Source organism: Opisthocomus hoazin, chromosome 5 (assembly GCF_030867145.1).
Source record: "Opisthocomus hoazin isolate bOpiHoa1 chromosome 5, bOpiHoa1.hap1, whole genome shotgun sequence".
NCBI classification, from domain to species: Eukaryota; Metazoa; Chordata; class Aves; order Opisthocomiformes; family Opisthocomidae; genus Opisthocomus; species Opisthocomus hoazin.
Window position 1 is genome coordinate 14,396,919 of NC_134418.1, and position 23,013 is coordinate 14,419,931.

At 41.0% G+C, this 23,013-nt stretch overlaps 1 protein-coding gene across 13 annotated transcripts in view; it reads left to right on the plus strand.

Moving 5' to 3' along the window:
• The window catches only part of JAKMIP1 (janus kinase and microtubule interacting protein 1), a 281,939-nt gene that overhangs the window by 16,535 nt on the left and 242,391 nt on the right, over nucleotides 1-23,013 (plus strand). For 11 of the 13 annotated variants that reach the window (XM_075420489.1, XM_075420495.1, XM_075420488.1 and 8 more), the window contains exon 1: nucleotides 9,887-10,019. The exons of 1 other annotated variant lie outside the window; for it this stretch is intronic. The gene's annotated coding sequence lies outside the window, so the exon portion shown is untranslated. Of the gene's footprint in view, nucleotides 1-9,886; nucleotides 10,046-23,013 lie in introns of those variants that run through there. One more of the 13 variants, XM_075420490.1, reaches the window with a different exon arrangement.

Below are 23,013 nucleotides of genomic sequence, written 5' to 3' on the forward strand. Positions count from 1 at the left end.
GGTAGCAGTACATTGGGGATTACATTAGATTAAAAAAACGATAAATCAAGAATGTCATTCTATTTCAGATAAAGGCGAGTGCCGTCGTGGCATGTAAGGCATGCCAGAGGTAATCCTTTCACTGCCCGGGATTGTAAGGCCACAGCTGCCACACTTCAAAACCCAGGTCCATACTTTGGAAAGCGGCGAATCATATGGACAAAGTCTAGAGGAGAGCAGTGAGTGATCAAAAACCTAGGTGGCATTTAGGAAAAAGGTGGGAAAATTAGTCTTTCAGCCGTATCAAAGATGATACTTCAATATATGCAAAATCTTCTGCAAAGAGAATGCTTTTAGTGCTTGAGGTGGATAGAACAGGTAGTAATAACTTGCAGCAAAGGAGTTTTGGATTAGACATTAGTTAAAACTTTACAAAAACACTGAAAGAGATCATCTATAAAACCATCATCAGAGGTTTATTTTTTTTAAGAGGAGGCAATACAAACTTCTATAAGGAATATCCAGGTATGTGGAATAATGCCTTGGAGAACAAGATAGTTCAGATAATCCATCAAAATTTCATCCAGCTCAGAGATTTTTATCAACATTCTTTTATTCCTCAAATGTAAATTGTTTCTCAGTTTACCACAAAGGGTATTTATTTTATGAACCACTCTTCTTTTAAAGAAGGCTTGATAAGCTTCAGAATTTTGATATGTGTTCAATTCCATTTGAATTTTGCCATATGTATCACTTTTGAAAGGTATGATACCTAGAATACTCCCTTATTAATTGCTACTTCTGTTAATCTCACCAAGTTAACCTAAAAAGGTTTTTCTGCTGGACACAGCTGACACCACTGATCAGCCAGAATCTTCTTTATTTTAGTTTAGTAAGAGCCAAATTTGGATATCTGAGCAGCATAATACTTTGCTTGCTCAAAACATTGCTTAGCTAACACAATGGCTGACAATATTCAGTTGGTAATTCTAAAACCCAGCAATACATTTGTCTTATTTTTTGTACTTTTGTTGACATCCATATGTGAATTGTTGCATTAATTAATCCTCACACAATAAGAGATCTGCTGTTTACACATGTTCAGGGTGACATCTGGTTTTAAGAGAAAACTTTCAATAGCAGAGTGGGAAGAAAAAAAAAATCTTCAATAAACTATTGGGGCATAGGATAAAAAAAAAGGACCAGTTTAATTCTTAATCTAGACTCCCTTTAGTTATCCTAATCTTACCCTGAACTTCCTTGGTGGACTGAGAGGGGGCAGGGAAGAGCATAGCATTTTTTTTTTTTTTAATTATCTGTCAGGACTAAAAAAGATTATTTCATTAAAATGCAATTTGAGGTTCACAAAATTTTCTAGGCTATAAATTTTTAACTCACCTAATCTTTCCTTAGGGCCATTCTCAAAGTCTTTAGAATATGCTAAGATTTTTTATGGTTAAGGCCCAAACCACTTGAAATGATTCATAAAAGAACACAATCTAAGACGGCAAGTTACCTAAATAATTCAGTGCTGTCATACCCTTTGATAGGTATGCTGGGAACTGAAAATTCCTTTGGAGGTTTCATTTCATTTTCCCTTCAGGCCAGAGACCATTTCTTTTCGGAAGCAGGGAAATACTTCGCGTTACACAGCCCCACGCCTGGCACCACAAAATGTTTTATATAGACTGTGCCGGACTCATTCCATTTGAGCAAGAGGGGCTTCTGTAGGGGACAGGCAGGCTAAATGCCAAATGCAGTTGCACAAACAAACAAAAAAAATAAGCTAGGGAAATGATGCAGAAATTCTGAGCACCTTCTGGGTGCTTTGCCAGATTTACCTGTCTTTACCAGATTAAACCAATTTTGTACACTGATCTCCAGCGTGCTGACAAACAGTGCTCGGGATTTTTTTCCTGCGACCTCCTTAGACGGGCTTCAGGAAATTGGAAAGACTGTCCAGAGAGTGAATCAATTTGCATACAGTACTCGCCAGCATAAATTTGTGATCTCCACAGCCCTCTCTTTTTGAAGTAAATCATGAAACATAATCAAAGGAAGAGCTACAGAGGGAAAACTCCACGTAACGGAGTACTGTGGATAGAGCCAGCCCTCGGGTGCTGGGCTGGAGACCAACCAGGCTGCCGTCAGAAGCAGCACAGCCATTAGCCCAGCCGGCTGTGAATTAACCAGCTCACAAACGGTGCTAGCTTAGGGATCTCAGCAGTTTGGTCATCTCTGTCACTGACTACCCTCTCCTCAATTATATATTATTTCTGGCATCTCCTAGCCTAATCTACATACGCTTTCTACTATCTTGTTCCCACTTGATCTGCTTTACCCCACTACTACATTACTATGGCTAGGCAACAGCTCACTGGACCTTTTTCAAACTGTTATATGTATAATATCATTTTACAGGAGTCCTCATCACAATATTTTAATACTATTATTCTTTAACTGGGCCTGCAATTACACAGTTTAATCAGATTTTGCTTGACATGCATCCATGTTGTTTCTATTTGCAATGTGATTACCCCTTCCACTATACAATGATAGTGGCAATCTACACCAGCATATATTGCAGTTGGACTACATGGTTGTGGTAGGTCCCTTCCACCTGAACTATTCTATTCTATTCTATTCTATTCTATTCTATTCTATTCTATTCTATTCTATTCTATTCTATTCTATTCTATTCTATTCTAAATTATTCAGTTGCATATACTATTTCCATTCTTGTTTTGTCATATCAAATACATACTTTTTGATCAGTCTCATTTTTCTCAGTTCTGTCTGTGCAATATATTGAAGTGCCCAGGACAGCAAACTACTGGGATAGCTGTCAAATACCCGAGTTCTGGAAGGCATTTTCCTGAAGCCATCTAAAGAAAAGAGAAGGGGAAAAAAGACTAACATATAAAGCTCACTAAAACTTATCTGAGGCCACAAGAAAATATAAAAGCAACCCATGTTATCTGGACAGAAGTCTGTGTTTACACAATCTTAACTACTCAAGTTGTTACTGAACTCTGGGCAGTGTACTTTAAGACATTAATTGATTTTGTACCTTTTCCTATGGACAAACTTCATAAAGACAGAGCTAATGTCCTTAACCCTGTCTAAACTTTCTGCTTACTGTAGCCTGTTTTATTGAATGTAGGTGAAATTACCTTTAAAGCAGTATAAGGAGAGCAGAACTATATGGACAATTAATACAGATTTTTGGTTTTACTGTAAGATTAATTATATCTGATGTAATTAATTTTTAAACTTGAGAAATCTTTTTAGTTTCCTCTGTTGCACATTAACCTGTCACTTAACAGAGATTAAATATAGTTTTATTAAGTACAAAAACATCCAAATTCTGCACCAACAGACAGCTAGGAAAAACTTTGGTTATTTTGCCTTTGAGCATTTAAAAGAATATGATCATACAGGAGCAATTTTGGTGTCTTCATTGACTAATATCACGCTAGTGATCACTGGGATGAGTAATGAAGTGCCTATTTCATCTTCCACAGGGTAGAACTCACTGATTCCTGAATCTTCTCCGTTGGACAGCAGCTGGCCCTATCCTATTTCTGCCTCCACAGAGAAGACCACATTCAAGATTCAGAGTCCTACTCTGTCTCTAGAGAGAGATGCTTTCTACTGAAAAGAGCAGTCCTTGCAGATCTCCTATGCTCAGTTACACTATAGTTTTCAAAGATACAGGAATACTTGGATCCTTCTCTCTTTTAATGGGGAAAAGGGAAGGAACTTATCACACTATCTGTTCATTTCCCTCTCACCCTTTCTTCACAAAGATGAACCTTATGACAACAACCATTTTTGGGGGGAATTCCTCAGTATTCCCCAAAGCAAAGACCTTGCAGTTATCTGCACAGTATCAGTAAAATATTTCTTGATTTTGTATAGTGGTTGAAGAGTTATATCAGGGTATATAACAGAGAAACACATGAACTGCTGTAGAAGTACTAAAATCTTCAATATAATTAAATTCTGATATTGATTGGATGATTAGTAAAGCATATTTTCTTCTTTTTTTTCCCTTGCAACTAGAGTTTTGATTAGAGGAACACTACCACTAAGAGTTGTCAAAAATACATAATTTTATCAATATATACAATATTATAATAATATCTTGTCTTTAGAAAGTTGAGGTGGCCATTAACTAACTCATCCTTAAAAAGGAAGAGTAAGAAACATGAAGAGAAAAAAAGGTCCACCAATATTTCATGTTTTCAACAGCCGTGTTTAGCAGCCTTTTTCCAACAAAGCTCTGAATAGCTCAGTGCATTATGTACTACAGCAAGCGTGAGTGAACCACAGGCACACATCCTCAGAGAATTCCTTCTAAGAAGTATAATGGCTGTTATTTTTACCCTTTTAATCCCTAGCCTCTCCTTTTTAAAGCCAATCATCTCAACATAGGCATTAGAGAGCGCTGTGCAGGTAGTACTAGAAATCAATTGCCATCCAATGCCCTAGTGCTTACTTCTATGGCAGTATCTTTGACCAAACATGGGTTAATATATTGTAAATCTTCAATTTTCCCCTTTGTTTTAACATGAGTCAAATGCTTTATTCCCATATTCCACAGCATAGTCATTAACTTCATCTATTTATATTGTCATTCTTAATTTGATATGTGACTGCACAGCAAGGCAGCTTTTAACCAAGTCAGCTGTACATAAAGCCTATAATAAATCCTAATTTTAGGGTGTATATTCCCAGAAGACTCTTCCCCCTCTATTAAGGAAAAAGTGACATCTCAAAAACAGGTGCAAGAAAATATTAAAAGCACATACATATCCACTGAGGCACATGCCCACACTCAGAAGAAAGGAATATTGTACAATCTACCCAATGCAAGACAGAAATGTAACTTATGATTGTTAAAACTACATTTGGAAGAGAACACATTTTGATTCTTAATTGCAGTCTGATTCCTTTGGCTGCTATTGATAACCGTGCATGGCGAGTATTTCCTCTTAGAAGCGCATGTTTGTAACCGATGCTGCTTCTGGATGTTCTACTAACACCCACCTATAGCAGAACCCGTCAACAAGGTGAGAGAGACAGAAGAACATCTTCAAGAAGATACACCGCAACTTGTCATGTCAGTGTTTCTACCATTTGTAAAAGAAGATTTGATTCTGACAAAATACATGTTACAGAAAGGATCTGGTCGACGCACACGAGGCTGTGGGCCTTCATAGGCAGTTTCTGCCCTTGGCCAAACCAGCGTCCCCTGGCAGTCATGGTCCCACCTTGGGAGCTACAGACACCAGCACCAGTTTCCCTTATGCTTCAGCAGATACAAATTCTGTGTTTTGAAATTCAGCAGCATGATAGGCGATTTTTTTGTGCGTGCTAATGCCACTACCAGCTTTATACATGACTGCACAGCAAGACAGATTCTCCAGGGGTATGTGAGAAGCACCTCCACTCTGGGGCCAAGGTAGCCTTGGCGGAGATTCACCCCTGATGCAGAGATGAAGCCCAGGCATCCCGTATGCAAACACTTAGCAGGCCAGCTCTCTGAGCAAAACATTTCCCAACTACTTCAGAAAATCAGGTCAGCTCTTCCCAGCAATCTCGAATCTGAATAAATAGGATTTAAAAAAAAAATTAAAAAAATATGAAAACATTACTGTTTTAAATGAAAATCCACTGCAAGTTTCACAGTGCTGCAATAACTTAGAAGAATAAACCTCATTCCATTTCAATGACTCTGGATCTCCCAAGCTTTCTGAAATGGATGTCTTGAATCCCAACTTTTCTAGAAAAATCATTCCCATAAAAGATCACACCCAAATCCTTTAAAGTGGATAATTACAATTAGTCTACTTAAAGTTCCCCTGAGAGCAGTTCATTTTTCTTTTCCTGTCCTGAGCAGTATTAACGTTCATAATAATCAGTGCTGAGCAGTGAGAAGTTTCAAATATGGCCACATATTATACATAATTGTTGTAGTGTTTCTACGCACTATTCTATAGCTGCCTGCAGATGGCTGCATTTCAATGGGAAAAAAAATGTACTGTGTAAAAAAAAAAAATCTGTCCTTAGATCTGTATTTCTGATTTCTAAATGATAATATTAATCATAGGATTAATAATATTAACAACAATAATAACAACAATCTCAATAATTAAAAAGTCAGTTAAATACTTTTACATTTACAGCATCAGATAATCTGGTCCCCTGTGTGTAAATCGGTTTCAAAAGTGCTCAAGGATTTTTAAAATAAAAGAATGTAAGAGTTTAAAGCATTACAGTTATTCAGAGCTGAAGTTTTAAAACTTCTTACACTTTGAATTTTTAACCACCATTGTTTACAATGGCTTTTTATTATGATTAAAAAGTTAGGGCAAATTTAGAGCAAGGATTCTGATATCCTTCTCTAGCCTGCAGGCTTAAAGCTCTTTACAATGAGTATATCAACATTAAATTTGGATTCACTTTTCAATTATGACTTGTCCTTGAGATTTTATTTTGCTTTCTACTTAATATAGTTACTTCAGCTTGAGTACAATAAAGTCAAAGTGCCTCTGATTCTGAACTGCATAGCCGTTACCAAAGGTTACCAAAAAGTTTTTAATGCATTTTTGAAGTGTTACGTCTAAGCCTCAGTTCTATTCCCCCTGAACTAAATGAGTAATTTGCACTGATTTTGAGGGATTCAGAACAGGGCCCAGTATTTCTCGCTGATGTCTCACATAGCACTTCTCGGATTCAGTACTTCAATCTGCTTTACTGATCACTAAAAGCAGAGTTAGAAAGCTGGTAACACAACAGCCAAACAAACAGTAATAACATATCAGCCACTGGCTGGGCAAAGCATTCCTTTTCCTTTGCAGGCATCTTCTGTGTTTCACAACTGCGCGCTCTGCTCCGTGTGTGTTTTTCAGAAGCCTCCCACATTATCAGGGACACCACAGTTTCCAGATTAATTTCTGGCTGACCCCCAGAATTCCTGCGTAAGCTTGGGCAAGCCTTGCAGGACCCAGCTGTTTTCTTCCAGGAAGACACAACACTGATGTAAACGAACAAATAAACAAATAGGTCAGATTTTAAATCTTTCCTCTCACTCAATATTCCAGTCTCTTGGATATTCCAGTTCCACTAATAGCATTTGTTCTTTGGGGATGGGAACATCTTTACCGCACATCCGTGCAGCACAGGCAGCGCAACGGGTCCCTCACCTTCTAGACATTAGTGGGTACCAAACCACCCGCTCTCACAAGGATGCTCTGGGGCTCATGAAGGAGGGAAGTTTGCTCTCCAGCTGAAGGGAGCAGCAGGTTATGGAGCGATGTCTGACAGGAAGCTAATCCTCTCGACTTTCTGCAGGCGAGAAGATGATCACCTAACCTTACTTTTAAAAGAAGCCAGATTTGTGTAAATTAATAAAGCTCAAACACTTTTACTAATGAAAAATATTGAGAACAAAGTGTTAGCTAAATTATAAATTTTATTTATTGAAGTACTTTCAAGCAAAAACTATTTAATAAGGTAAGAAAATAACTTGTATGCAACAACCCTATGCAGGAGCCCATTATAAGCAAATTCCATAAGGAACACCGCACCTTTCTTCAGAACACAGCACTGCATCCTCGCACAGGACACAACACTGGTATAAGGCCATGCAGATATTATTTAGGAGCTCCAATTTCCTCTCCCCCTGACCAGGGCCAGAACTAAGGTCCCAAATTCCTATTCCTATAAAGAACAGTTAGGTAGCAGCTAAAGCATAACAAGCTGCTTAGTATGGTTTCATTAATCCAGACTGGGAACATAGCTACTACTAAATGTGTTGACATTTTTTAAAAGCATATACCTCAAACATTTATACCTGGAATTGTCTTGGAAAACAGAACAAATAAACAACATGAAGTAATTAACACCAGCTGGGACATTAAATTCTTACTGATTTTAAAATCAAAACCAGCATTTTCTCTGTAGAGGAGAAACTTTCACGGTTATTCTGGCTACAAGAATGCCTTTAGCTCCTGTGTGAAATGCCTCCCTTTGGAAAGAGCTTTGTTTAAACGCTGCTTCACACTGCCCGGCAATGCATGTTGCCTTTTGGTCTCAAAAGCTGGTTCTGACTGTTCAATTGCCTGTACTGTCAAACTGTGCATTCCACTTCCAATTTGGATTTGAAGCGTTCAGTTTGGCCATCAGCAGAGTTACAGTTCTATCCGCTAGACTGAAGCGTCCCCTTATCAGTCAACCCAGTGCGATCCTTCTGTTGAACCCCAACAACCTACTCTGAGCATGTTTCAAGGCTGACACGTTTCTTGTACTTGCAGTTCTTCCTTCAAATCAGTTTTCCTCTATCCATCTTGTCTTATTAAACTTAGTACAGGCCTAGCACCTCAGCAGCAATAATACAAAAAAACACAGATAGAATGGTTAAACTGCTTATTTTCTCCTTGATGTTTATTTACACAAATACTGCATGAGCCATCAGCATAACATTGAGCTGATGATGGTGACCGTTCCCACTCCCCGAGGTCTTCGCACTTAACTAACTGAAGTGCTTTTCTGTTGAGTCTGGATCAACAGAACTATCCTTGCCAACAGCATTTTAGTAAAAGCATGTTCGAAGCCAGCGTCTGACAGGGCACAAGAGGCAGTCTGGTATGAAACGGCTGGACTCGATGATCTTAAAGGTGTTTTCCAACCTAAATGATTCTACGAAACCTGCAAGCAAAGTCTGGGCCCGTGGGCCTCAAGCAGCTATTCTGTTCCATTCTAACAAAATAATGAGCTTTTAAATGGTTTTAGGGTTTACAGCCATCTGGCATGGGTAGCGAGCGCTAGTGGCTGAGCTGATCCCACAACTCCGTGCCCAATTCCTGTGTGCTACGAGTAGGGCGTAGCATAAAAAAATTGGTAAATTCATGAATGCTTCTCTGCTCTCTCTTCTGGACACGCCTGGGCCCACACCAGCCAAGGCGGCAAGGTGAACAAGGGGGACACATGCCGGCAATGTGCGCTTGCAGCCCAGAAAGCCAACTGTATCCTGGGCTGCATCAAGAGAAGCGTGACCAGCAGGTCGAGGGAGGGCATTCTGCCCCTTTACTCCACTCTCGTGAGACCCCACCTGGAGTTCTGCATCTAGCTCAGGTGATCCCAGCATAGAAGGACATGGATGTGTTGGAATGGGTCCAGAGGAGGGCCACGAAGATGATCAGAGGGCTGGAGCACCTCTCCTATGAGGACAGGCTGAGGGAGTTGGGGCTTGTTCAGCCTGGAGAAGAGAAGGCTGGGGTGACCTTCTAGCAGCCTTCTGGTCCCTGAAGGGGGCCTACAGGAAGGATGGAGAGGGACTTTTCACAAGGGCGTGTAGTGATAGGACAAGGGGGAATGGCTCTAAACTAAAAGAGGACAGATTTAGATTAGATATTAGGAAGAAATTCTTCACCATGAGGGTGGTGAGGCCCTGGCCCAGGTTGCCCAGAGAAGCTGTGGCTGCCCCCTCCCTGGCAGTGTTGAAGGCCAGGTTGGATGGAGCTCTGAGCAACCTGGTCTAGTGGAAGGTGTCCCTGCTCATGGTGGGGGGGTTGGAACCAGATGATCTATAAGGTCCCTTCCAACACAAACCACTCTGTGATTCTGTGATTCTATGCCACCGCACATCCCCCCACCCGCGGGGACACCGCACACCCCCCACCGCGCCGGACCCACCTCTGCCCCCGCCGCCCGGCCCCGCCGCGGGGGGACGCGTCCCGGAGCAGGAGAGGGGCCGCCTGGAACCCGCGGGGCTGAAACCCGCGACCCCCCTGCCCGCCCCCAGCCGCAGCAGCGGTCCCCCCTCCCCCCGCCCGGGGCGGGGCTGCGGGGAGCGGCTCGGGGCCGCCGCCTCCCGAGGGCGGGCCGCCGGTGACAGCTGGGGCGGGAGCCCGGCGCCGGCAGCGAGGTGCGGCTGCCGGGCGCTGCGCGGCCGCCTGCTTCGCCGCTCCGGCCGGTCCGCTCTGGGAAGAAGAGGGACGAGGGCCCTGCCGCTGCTGCCGGCCGCGGCGTGGGTGAGGAGCGGCGGCGGGAGGCACGGGTGGGCGATGCGGAGGGCTGGGGGGGGGGGGGGCAGGGAGGATGGGTGGATGGGTGGATGGAGGGCTGGAGGGAGGGAGGATGCTGCCGCCGCGCTCGCAGACTTTGATGGTGCGAGGTGCCCGAGGGGAAAAAGTGCAGCCCGGGGTGGGGCGGGGCCGTGCCCGTCTCCGCTCGCCTCTCCGCGCCGGTGACCCGACGGGCGAGGAAGCCCCGGGAAGGGCGGCCGGTCCCCGGGTGGGGAGAGGCGGCTCCCGCCCGCCGCGGGGGCCAGCTCGGCCGGGCTCCCCGCTTGCCCCGGCGCTCCCGCAACTCCCCCGCAGCCATCGGCCCGCCGCGGGAGGCAGAGCCCAGGGCCCCGCAGGGTGCGAGCCCTCCGAGCCCCGCGGGGCTGCCCGTGCCCACCCGTCCCTGCCGCGGCCGCCGGGACCTGCGGGAGGGCGCGGTGCCGGCGCGGCGCATCCCGGCGCCGCCGGCCGGGGCTCCGCCGCCCTCCGCGGGGTGCCGGCGGGGTCCCTGGGCCTCGGGGGGCTGGGACCTGCCCGTGGGAGCCCAGCCCTGCAGGCACGGCTGTTCCAGAGCCCGCCTGCGGCCTGCCCTTGGAGGGCGTGCAGGCTGAGGCCTTTATTATTATTATTTTTTTATTATTATCCTTTGCGGGGTGCTGGCTGGCTGATATTTACATAGTATCTCTGCTGAAGAGTGACCTCTTCCCTAATTGGAGGCTCCCTTTCCATCTTCTACGGCGGCACCACAGAGCAGATCTCTGCGGGGGGCTGGGCGTGAAGAGCCTCTGCGCACGGTGTCATTTTTGTGCGTTGGTTGCCCGCTGAGACTGGCATGTCCTAGGGAAGGGGTGAGGTTTTGGGAGAAGTTCCTCACCTCAGCCCTCAGAGCAGCCCTTAGGCCTGTAAGCCACTGCGGATTTGTGGGATATCTATTCAGAGAGAGGACGGAGCAGACACAGGTTTAACAAACAAGAACTATTTTTGTTAGGTATTTACAGATTACCGGTCCTATATTGCTAGCCTGACTGATGACTTACATGTACCACACCGTGTAATCAAACAGTCCTAAGAAATGATGTTCATTTAAACAGATGGTATTGATTTTTTTCTTTAAATAAAATTCATGGAATTATTAGAAGGAAATCCTAGCAAATTTCGTAAGAGGGAAGAAAAGGAGTCCCACTTCTTTTCAAGATTCCTTTTGCTCCCTGAGATCCCTGCCATATGCTTAGGACCCATCATGTATATCCTCTTATGTGATTGGTCTCACCGACGTTAAGCATGATGTCCGTATGTATTTATGCAGGAATGGGATTCCGTAATGCTTATTAGGGTCTTCTGTGTTTCATCTCCGTGAGATGCCTGCTTGTTTCAGGCTTTATGTGGCTAGGGTTGAATACGCTTTGTGTTGGTTTTCCAAAGCCTGCGGAAAATAAATGTTTTCTGGTTGTAAGACACACTGATTCATGGTGGATTTTGGTAGGAAGGATTTTATGTAGACTTTTAAATTCTGCTTAATTATCTTTTGAGATGCTGCTTTTGCTCTGCATTGAAAATATCCACGCCTTACTATTCATAATGCTAAAATTAGTTGTTGTAATACAGGAGCTGTGGTATTCTGTAGGACACAGAACATTTGTTTTCAATCTCTGCTCTGTTTCTTGGTCCATTGGGATGACTTTGTTTCTTGCATCTGAGGTGGTGTGGGGTCTTTTGGGGCTTGGAGTTTTTGGTTGGGCGCAGGTAGCGGGGATGTTAATGTGAAGTGAATAGATACATTGGAGTTTTAAACAAAAGGGCCAAGAATGTTGGATCCTCTAGAAGAGGTGATTCTCCTCCCTGATAGAGAGACCACTGTTTGGAGAGGTGCTCTGCAAGTTCAAGGAGGCCACCCCCTAGGACTGCCTCACAGAGGCACTGCGGCTTATATCTGCTGCAGGCTGAGATACCAGTACTGTAAGAGGCCATTGATATAGAGATTGCCTAACACGTTGAAGTTCTCCTGCATGCAGATAAAAGCTTTTTTTTTCTTTTTCTTTTTGGAAATGCTCTGAGCAATGCTCACTCTCCACTTTATGTGCCTTTAGTGTCTTACATTGTTGTTATGGGAACGCAAGAGTTGGCAGTATCCTCGAAAGAGGCCATGGGTTGAACCTGAGGTAAAAGTGAGGCTTGAATTGGAAAAGATGTACTGTTAAAATGTTGATCTCAGTATACAGGGATAGAATAGAGGTTCCGCATCATGATTTTTCTCTTAGAGGTCCATCTCGTTGAAGCCCGCTTTTTGTTTTCCATCATTAGTATATTTGTAACCATCACTGTTACAGTTTATCCCAGCTGTGCTGTTAGTTTCTGCTTTTAAATATTATTTGTCAGCATTTAAGTGTTTATAGTTATTTTCATGTACAGATTTTTTTTCTGTTGAACATTTTGATTAGATTATGATAGAAAATAAGAGATGTAGAAGTAGCAAGTATGCTGAGGAAATAAATGGGCCAGGGCCATGTTTGTGGACAGCATAAGGCTAGCTGGAGCTGGCATAAACACATGTCAGGGAACAGAAAGTAATGAGGGATGTGAAGTTGGATTGGCTCTTTGTGTAGAAGCAAGGTTGGTTGCATGCTACCTCCCTCTAAAATGATATATGGACATGTACCACTGATTACTGCGTCTCAATTTATCTATTAATTTATTAATTTTGAACTAAGCTTGCTCTGCTATCAAAGAAACATACCATTAAATCCTTCTTCATGTTCTTGTCTATAATCCGGACGTTTTTTTTTTCTCTCAACTTTCATTAGCTCTATTCTGCTTCGTTTTGAAGAGACAATGTGCAGCCTTAATTGCAGCTTTGTGTACTGATATGCACAAACACATTCCATCTCTTTTGTTTTTCATTAAAAAAAAGTTCCATATTTAGAACATTTGCTGATTTATGGTACTTATTTCAATGTTACTCTACATTATTCAGGAAAATCACTTTCATAGTCATTGTTTCAGAGTTTATTCACGTTACAGTAAAACATCTTGGGCAATTCATGATCTAAAAAAAGTGCGTTTATTCCATCTTGGGAAGGCTTCCTCCTGTATGCAAATTTTAGAATTAAATTCTTTTAAACTTTTGCTAAGAGTTTTTAAAATATAAAACTTTATCAGCTGTAACTTCAATAATAGGGAAAATATCTATAGTAGTTCTATAAAAATAGTATAGATTCATTCTCAATGGGGCAGAATGGAAAGGTGGTAGTAATTTAAACTCATTTTTAACTCATTGTTTTTGAGTGATACTTCCATCCGTTGCACATTATCATAAACCATGTAAATTTTTTTTTTTTAGGTTATGGAATGCTTTCATAGGCCTTTCCTTGAGATCGCTAAAACTTTAAGCTGGTTAATTCCTTATTTGCAATATTCCATCTCTTCTGCTATGTGGCGTGATAGGTGAGGTCTTCCCCTTTTCCCCTCAACCCAACACCGGGCGCATAGATCTGGCATTTCTTTCCACAGCTTCCCTTGAATTTGACTCCTCTTCTTTGCCATATATGCCCTCAAACACATGCATATATACAATGAAGAACCAGATCTTTTTGGGAAGGTCCCACCTGCGGCTGTTGGTTTAAGTTAGACAGGCATGGATAAGGTGCTTGATGTAATGAGGAATACAGTGTGAAAGCTTGTTTTCCGTGTTATTTTATTTTTGGGTTTTTTTAGGCACAAAAACTTGTAGTTGCTGTGTCTTGTTAACAGTTTGCAATGGGAAATTATATGTCAATAAAGAGAAACATGTAGAGTGGCAATTTCTAATTTATCTTTCTATCTTCCGGTTTTGAGAGAGGTGTACCTAATACACATTATATAAAAACATATAAACATACACACATGTGAGGTTGTTTTAGTGCTGTCCTAGTAACATGGTGGATAATCTGATTAACTAAAACCGGTTTCTAGAGGTGGAAGTCTGAAAGTTAAGCAAAAATCACTTAAATGGTGAGATGTTTAGAAATAGCAAATAGACTTTTTTATATTGGTTATGTCCTCCTCAAAAAGCACGGTCCACATTGGTTTCTTTTACTTTGTTTTTAGTGGAAGATGGTTGAAGAGCATCTTTCTTTGGTTTTCATAAGGGAACTCTGATGTAAATATTACATATTTTGTTTCTTGCTGATGTTTTTTAAAAACTATATATTTAATCTGTGATCTGGCATTCTGTAATCAGTGTAAAACTAAGAGGGGAGCTATATATACGGTCAGCTCAGTGTGTATTTGTTCATGTGTTGCTTACTTGTTCCCTGCTAAATGCTGAATATAGCCACAACCACAGGAGGATCAAGATGTTTCTCATAACTCTTGCCATTATTCTTTGAGGCTTTCTGCTCTGTTTTTGTGTTGTTTTCAGGCCACCTTAGCAGAATTTTGTCTGCTCTCTAGCACCCTACCTTGAAAGCAAGGAGAATGAGACCCATCTCAGAAAGTATGTTCTTCATGTTTCTTCGTGGCATTTTGACTTAACTTTCATTCTCTTGGATAACTGACAGTTGTCCTCCGTTCCAGTTGTCTTTGACAAGACATTAGTATGGAACATTTTTAGTTGCTCTTATGATAGCTGTTACCTTTCCATTCAGTACGGAAGTGTCCTTAGTGTCACCCGGCTGTATTTTGCAGTTTCACTTTTGATTTAGCACTGATGTTAAGCATGTGCTGCAGATGAAATGCATGGCTTCCTGGCTGTAACCTCAATAAACGGTGTCCCTTGTCAGCCTTCATTGTGGGCACTGTCTGCTTACCTGCTTGCTTTGACTTCACTATGCAGGTGAGGAGGGTTTGCTTTTTTCCTCTGTGAGTATAATGCACTCATATTTCACCCTAACATTTCCTATTTATTTAAAGATGAAGTGAGCTGAGTGGCATGTTGGTGTAGTTGAATCTGAAGTAGTATTATTGCTATTATTATTATTTGTGTGAAGAGAATAAGAGTGAGCCACCGCAGAGTAATCTTTGTTGGGTTCTTCCAGAATTGCCTTATTTCTCTTCTTTAATGATCAGAACGAGGAACATCTTTTCTATCTGAAGAAGATCTATTTTAATAAGACTTTCCAAAGTATCAGTGATTATGAGGCTGAGATTTCATCTTCTTTTTCTGTTTTCTGTCTAAAGCAGTATTCAGTGTCTGATTACTGTGTATTTACTGCACCATAATGCTTCTTTCTATGTGTTGTCAAATATTTTGCATTGCTTCTCACCAGCCTGCATTTGAACTGCCAGACAGAGGTACAAGCCTTGTTTTCTTGTGAACTATGAATTCTCTGAACAAGCTTGTTCTCCACCTTTATAAATACTTGTGGCAATGTGATGCACTTGTGTCCTGAGTCTACTCAGGACACATTTCTGGGGTGGAGGTTCTGCTTTGTGAGACAGTGATTCCATTTCTGTTTGAGCCTCTAAGCTGAGAGTACGTCTGTGATTTTGGAATAATTCCTTCCTGTAGTTCTTCCTGCGCTATCTGGATGCAAACACACTGTGATCCCTATCAGGATGGAGAGAGTGCGTTGTGATGTGTTGCTTCTCTAAATTGCTTAGAAATGAGGGATGAAACCCCAAGAATACAGCTTTTTCCCTATCAAGGTGTAAAGCACCACTTTCACAATGTTTTTACCTTATATTGATCTACTCTGAGTCACATCTTGACATTTCCCATAGAATAGATCATGTCTTTATCATTCATTGCTAAACTTGTTAGGTATAGACCAGATTATAATTATGTTCGTGTATACTTACTAGAGCAGACCTTTATATCTTAAAGAAGAGTCCAGTAACTTTCCCTCTCATTTCCTTTGCTGGACTCTATTTCTTAAACAAACAAAAAAAAAAAGACATGTAAGTGCATTTTATCCCAGCTTCTCATATCAATGTTCCTTGAGATTTACTCATTTTAAGAAAGACCAGAGGGAAAACCTATCTGCACTAAGGCAAAAAGAAAATGCTTCAGCTGACCAGTAAGGATGATGGTTTTAATTCTCACAAAGGCAGACTTCAGCTGCTCTGTGCAGCATAATCCTTCCAGCAGATAATCAGGCTGTTAGCTTTTGCATGAGGATTTTGGCTGCTGCCGTGTAGGATGGGGAGGGAGGATGGGATGCTGGTGCTCCAACACTTAGTGTCTGTTCTGGTAATTCAGAGTCTTCTAGTAAAATAGCAAACTCGTACTAACAACTTTAATTACATTTGCTGTAGCCTGGCTTCCTACGGAAATGAAGCTTAAATGCTTCTGCTGTCTCTTGGTCCCTTATGACTAATTTTTGCATTTGTTGGCCAATTTGAAACTGCATTTGTAAGAAGCATTGAAGTCTCGAAGATAATGCTCGTGCTCCAGAACTCAAGATGCATATACTTGACTGGGAAGGTCAGATGAGCCTTTTTTAATTTTTAAACCAGTTTCACTGTTGAATGGCATTAACTTGCATTCTCTGCAAGGAGTTATCTTGAAAAGTGAATATTTCTGGGCTATTTCTTTTCTTCCTGACATCTCATTATATCCTATCATTAATATTTTCTGGATTTTTTTTTGTTTTATTTTCTTTGTTTGTTTTTAATGGATTGCCTTCATATGCTGCCATTTCTCGGTATTTTTTTTACATTTTGGGTTCCACCAGCCAGGAAGTCATGACTATTACTGCCTCTTTCAGTAAAAAACAAAGCTTTCCTGCACTCAGATATATGTTAATTTTACCAACCTTACCTTTATATTAAAAACAAATGTTCTGTTCATGTATTATTTTTTGCAGATTTTTTTTTTTTGCTATTTTCCGCTGTGTAGGAAAGCCTGAAATATTTTGTTTTTTCTTACACTTTTTCTGTTTCCCATCTTTTCTCCTTAGCCTTTCCTAGATGATCTCTAGGCTAGCAGATGGGTGGCTATTTCTGCACCACGGTGGAGAACCGTGACCACAGCCACGGTTAGGTATATCTGAGCTAGATTTAGTCTTATCAATTTAGCTAGCTGTTAGGAATCTAGCTACTGGGTAATGAAACAGTGGTTTCCAAGAGTAAAAACTGTAGACGCAGAGTTTTTGTGTGCATTCACAAATGTGCACTCGGAAAATATTTCAAGGATTCACACACAGATAAACAGATATATTGGTGGAGACAGTATAGCTGATGAAATGGATGACACAGAAGATTCCTGCATACTAGCACTATAAAACAATTTCATGATAACGCCAGATTATGCTTTAATAGAGGATGTATTGGAGATGTGTCTGATTTAAACAGTATTTAAGCTCTAATCAGAGTACTTAGTGTACTTAATGTATATATTGTCAAGGAATTGAGAGACGCTAATCCTTCAAAGAGCACAAAAGCAACACAGGATTCTAATTATTTGCTGTTTCTTCTCACAAAGCAGAGGAATACCTAAAAATTTTAGAGAGCTGTCCCCGTATCACTGTAGGTAATAAATACTGTGCACTTCTTACAGATTTAGATCTGTAAATCTAAAATTGTGTCAGATGTCAGTATAGCAGAGCCTTAACTATCACAATTGTCAAGAACAAAAATTCTTATCTGCAGAAGAAGCAGAATATACCACAGGTTTGCTCTTTCATATCTAGTATGTCTAGCTCTTGTGCATCTGATGCAAAAATTCGCTACTGGTTCAGCTGCCATAATCAGCTGTAACTGGCATATGGTGTAAGGGAGCTGGAAAAAATCCATGGTCCTGCACTGGAATGCAGTAATTGCCAGCTCCTTACTGGGAGGTCAGACCAAATGCATGAATCTATCACAGCATGAAGCTTAGATCTGTGGAATAACTATCCCGCTCTAGTTACTTCAGATTTAAGATACCCTGAAATAACCTTCTGTTTCTCAAGGAAATTACTTTTATTGATATATAAATACATTGGGATAGGGAAAAATTAAAATGGATGATGTATTCTGAAGTGACTGTAAGAGAATAACTATTTCCATGATCAGTTTTCTTGTGAAAACGAGTCTGAAGAAGCTGTGGGGAAAGTAGGTAAGTCAATAATTGTGAGAAAGATGCAGAAGGAGATGAGTGAGTTAAAAGAATATGCTACAGAGAAAATAAGAAGGAGTGGGTGTCTATGTAGGCAGCTTTGTTGATGGCAAAATGCTACATGTTCTTATTTTGCTGTATATGTTTTCATGGTGGAGGAGTGGATGTTCTGCACAGTTTAGGCCGTGTCATTCTGTTTTCTGCTATAACATTTTTTTCATATGAGGAAGACCTCTTAGATCTCTTCTTTAGTAATAGAATTGTACAATGGGAAACTCATATTTTGGAATTATACAGACAATTTTTTATTTTTCCTGTTTTATATCGCCTGAGATACACCCCACAGGTGATACTAATGTTGTGGGTTCTCTCCTGCAGTGGCTGTGGCTTTTTAAATAGAAAAATAAGGACCCTCTTGGTACTGACTGGTTTGATTCTGTTGTCTCAGCTACAGTTTGCATAACATGGACCAATCATTTACATTGAATGTAAATAACAACTAGTCTAGGCAGGGAGCTGGACTGTAGTAGTTACATGCATTGCAACTGTGATCAGCAGCCTTGCCTCTGTCCATGGGAAGAGCTGCTACAGTTTTGAGGGTTTGAATGTACATATATCCTTCTTTAATCTGAAGTAAAGTCTAAAAATCGGATTTTTTTCCAGCTGTTAGAATGGCCCTTGCCACAAATGTTTCTGGCTGGTGATAACTGCCCTGAAAAGTGGGACTGTAAGTGGGTGCTTGTATTTTGATAGACAAATGTGACCTTGGGGCCACAGCCCAAAACTTTAGCAATTGCAGAGGTGCACAGACCTTCCTCCTGGTATAAAACTAACACAGTACATTAGTGAATTAGAATGTGAATAAATTCTGTCAAGTGGTAGTGTAGTTCTGAGACTCATTAAACCTGCCTGTGAACATCCATGTCACCAAGCTTCATGTGATCCATGCCTGCATCGCTAGGACTTTGTTGGTTGTGATTAGTTTTGTCATCAGTTTAAGGTGAGTTTGAGAGCTGAGCCTTACTCATTTGAACTACTCTATTTCTCCGCATTTTGTCAGTTGAGCTTTAGTGTTTCTTGGGAGCAATGTTCTTAATCCACAATGTGTTTGACTTCCAACTGCATGTGCTCTCTGACTCTCTTCTATTCGGTGTGAGATCCCAGGCCTGGATGTTTTCAGAGGCGGGGACTGCATGCATAGAAGGCATAGGAGCACAAGCAATTTTGTGTTTGTTTCTGAACCTCCTAAGTGTTGACAGATCACAGTGGAAGCTACTGTGTGCTACCCTAGCAGGATGGAGGTACTGGTGATGTGATTTTGGCAGTATCAAGAATCGCTGTAGATTATTGATGGACTGACACTTTGGGGGCAGGACAGGCAGCGTACACTCACTGCATCGCAGTACCTAGTAGATTTTTGATGCCAAGCAATGGCTGTGCATTTGAAGCAGGGGAATTTTTATAGTGCATACATGCAAAGTTTTCCTCCTTCTTGCAGTGCTGACTTGTGCCGGCGAGATGGCGAAGGCAATAAAGAAGGCAGTTACTATAGCCCTGTGAGTGCTGGTTTATCAGTTCGCTACAGATCTGTGAGCCTCCAGTTCAGTACTGGAAAGCCAGTGTCTGGTGCAGGGCTGCAGTCAGTTGCCCGGGTGGTGCTCCTGGCTACTGTACCAATGAAGAAAGTAGGTTTTGAGACTGGTCTTTCTGAGTGACCCCATCAGTAACATGTGTATGCTTACAACTTCCACATTGCGTGGAGCACGTAAGCAGGAAAGAATAATGCTCATATTTTTATAGGTCTCAGCTGACCACAGAGTCTTCTTCAAGGGTGTCAGTGTGGATATCCTCAGATGATGTGTTGGGTGCTGAGATCTTTCTTACCTGTTTTTGGCAAATAGGATTTAGCTTTCTCCAAATAATGTATCAGATTGTCTTCTTCATGCTTTGAGAACTTTCTTGTTATTTTTTGCTGTGGCGTGTGAAACTCTGTTTGACTCCAAGATGTTTGGTGGAAATGCTGCACGCCATCTGCATTTTAGTTGGCTGAAGGTGCTGCAAGTGAACACCATTGGTACATGGTCATGACCATTGCTGTACTCATTGTAACTTGCTACGCAAATAGCACATACGCCACTCTAAATGAAAAAAAAATCGTCTCACTTTTTTTTCTTTGTACAAGCCACTGTTGCAGAGATGATAAACGTTTCATCTTAAAATAAACTTTGGAGAGGGTGGGAATCCACCTGATTGTGTTCTGAATCAGTTGAAGCAAACTGCAGGCCTCTTTTCCGTATGGGTTTTAACCTGATACCAAGTTAGAGATATGTAATATGCTGGAGTTTGCTGTCTTGTGACTTTTCTAGGGTAGCACATAAAATTGTATTATTGTCTGGTTAAACAAAATGTCAAGAGCAGAGAGATGGCTTGTAGCCCACATGTTGAAATTTCCTGTTGAAATTGCCTTCGGTGACTATTAGTGATTTCCCCTCTATGGAAAACTGTCAAGTAGTTCCTGATTTTTCCCCTCTTTTTTTTCAAGTAAATATTTTCAGTATGGTCAGTGGAGTTGTCATGGCTTGTTGACAGCAAAACTGGTTCTGTTTGGAATATGGCTCTGCACACCCACTCACACGTCTCTGACTGCACATCCTCTGGTTTGTTCCTGCTCTTCTCCTCTCCTTGCCAGCAAGGTCTCTTCTAGTGCCACTTCTGTCCCCTGTGAATTAGAACCAGTTGTACAAGACCAGATGCTCTCTAGCTTGCCATCCCTTTACAGAGACTTCATCCCATCCATTATGGAGTTTTCTTTTCTTTGGAGATTTTAAAAGCATATCCCAGCGTTATCTTCTGTGCTGTATCAAAGCTCATAGATCATATTGGAGCAATATATGTTGTGATTCGCTGGTCAGGTAATATCATTCTGCATTGCAGTACCTAGGGTTGACTTAGATGAGCAGGGTGTTGGAGAAATGGTGCCAGCCATGGGGCTGAAGACTTAAATGCTGTTTAAATCCACATAAACTAGTAAATAGCTGAACCCAAGAGGAACGTGGGAAACAAGTTTGCGGGGAATGCTGGCTTATAGAGCTGTAGAGTGGCACTGAAGACTGTCAGTCCTTGGTCCTGTTGTCTGGGCTTCAAAATGGATTGGGTAGTACCTATGCAGATGTGAAAATGAAGCTTTAACCTATAACTATGGCAAACTGAGATTCAAAGCCAGCTCTAAATCTGAGATCTCTTTTCTGCAGGCTGATTGTAGCGTTTGTGCTAATAAACAGCTTAGAATAAGCTTGCAGTGTAGTGAGAAATATTGGTCTCAGTGGGACTGTCAGGTTAAAATATTGTTTTGTTTTTTAGCAATTTACAGTTTCGAGCAAATCAATTAAATTTCAAAGCTTCATTACTTAAGTAGTTCAATTAAATTTTGCGCTTCTTTCACTGGTTTTGTAATGTTGGAATAGACTGGCAAATGCTGTGGTGTTTGTGTTCAAGGAAATGTAAACAATTAATGTCTTTTATTGCAAGAAAATAAATTTTTCATAGCATTTCTAAGAACACTGGGTTGCGTGCAGGCCTTAATCTGCAAGATGTGACCAGGCTTGTACACCTGCATGAGTTTGCCTTTGGAATCCCTGTAGTGAAGCTATGCAATACGTGACAGAATTGATGCCTACATCACTGCAACTAACAAAGAGACGATCTGCAAGTTGGATCAGAATTTGACTCTACTTCTGTTCCAAAGTATGTGTGTGGGGAATAATAGTCTCTGTACAGAGATTTATTTCATCTTTTAATGTCAGAGGAGTTTGAGCTGCTGCTTCTGTGTTTGGAATACTCGCTGTGGAAGTATGTCAAGGAGGCAAAACTATCGTCCTGTTCCTGAGAATGCAGAAAGCAGAGTTCTCAAAACTGGTGGTTATTTAGTTGTCCTTCTGCCTATCCACATGGCAGGAAAGGAATAAATTCTTTTGTTATCCTTCTACATGAAATACTGAACCAGCGGGAAAAGTGCCATGTACATAATGTTGATCTGTGTGTAAGCTGGAGCTCTTAGCTCTGCATTTTCTATCTAATACGGCTAAAACTCATTTGGTTCTTGGTAAATAGAATTTATATTCAGATGTTTCCTGTCTCCATGGAATAAGCTGCATATTATTTTATATTTAGTTGATACTCCTCTTCTTCCTTCATAGCATGATTTCTTAGTTATTGAAGTTTTCTTCCTCGTTTATTCACAAAACACCCGAGCTTTCAGTGCATTTCAAATTTCAGCCTTTTTCTGATACCTGTTTCATTCTAAGTTTCCTATTCGCTTAATTTCTTCTTCTCTTCCATTGAGATTATCTGTCTCTGTAGGATGGAACATACATTTCAGCCTGCACAGATCATCTGAATGTGCATTTGTGTAATATACTTCTATTAACACTCATTGTAAGTTTTGATACTATGATTCTTTGATCATAAATGTTAATATCAGAATAAATTCTACCTGTGTAATGCCAAAGAAACACATTTTATAGTAAGTTTTATTGCTGTTAAATATGGGATTTGTCTTTCTGAATTCAATATCAGCTTTCTACTTGAAGATTGTGTGGTGTTGGATGACTTTAAATTTACAGATAATTTACAGAGTTTTTGTTTAATGAAATTTTTGTGAATTGCCCTTACACTAAGGAAAGTTACCATTTTTTCTTTCTTCGTAATAACAACCTACTTATTTTACACTTTGTGATTTTGGTTTTAGTTAGCATCAAGACTCATGAGTCTTTTTTTTCTTTTTCTCATTGAGCAGGTGTAACCACGCTTCGAAACTTTGAAAATGCTATAAATTTATTATCCAGAATTTGCAACTCAGTCCATGTGCTGAGTCACTGTTTAATGCCAGATTTTCCACTGATTGTGTAGTTTGCTTCATGATGCAAAAACAGTGCCTTAATTGACAGG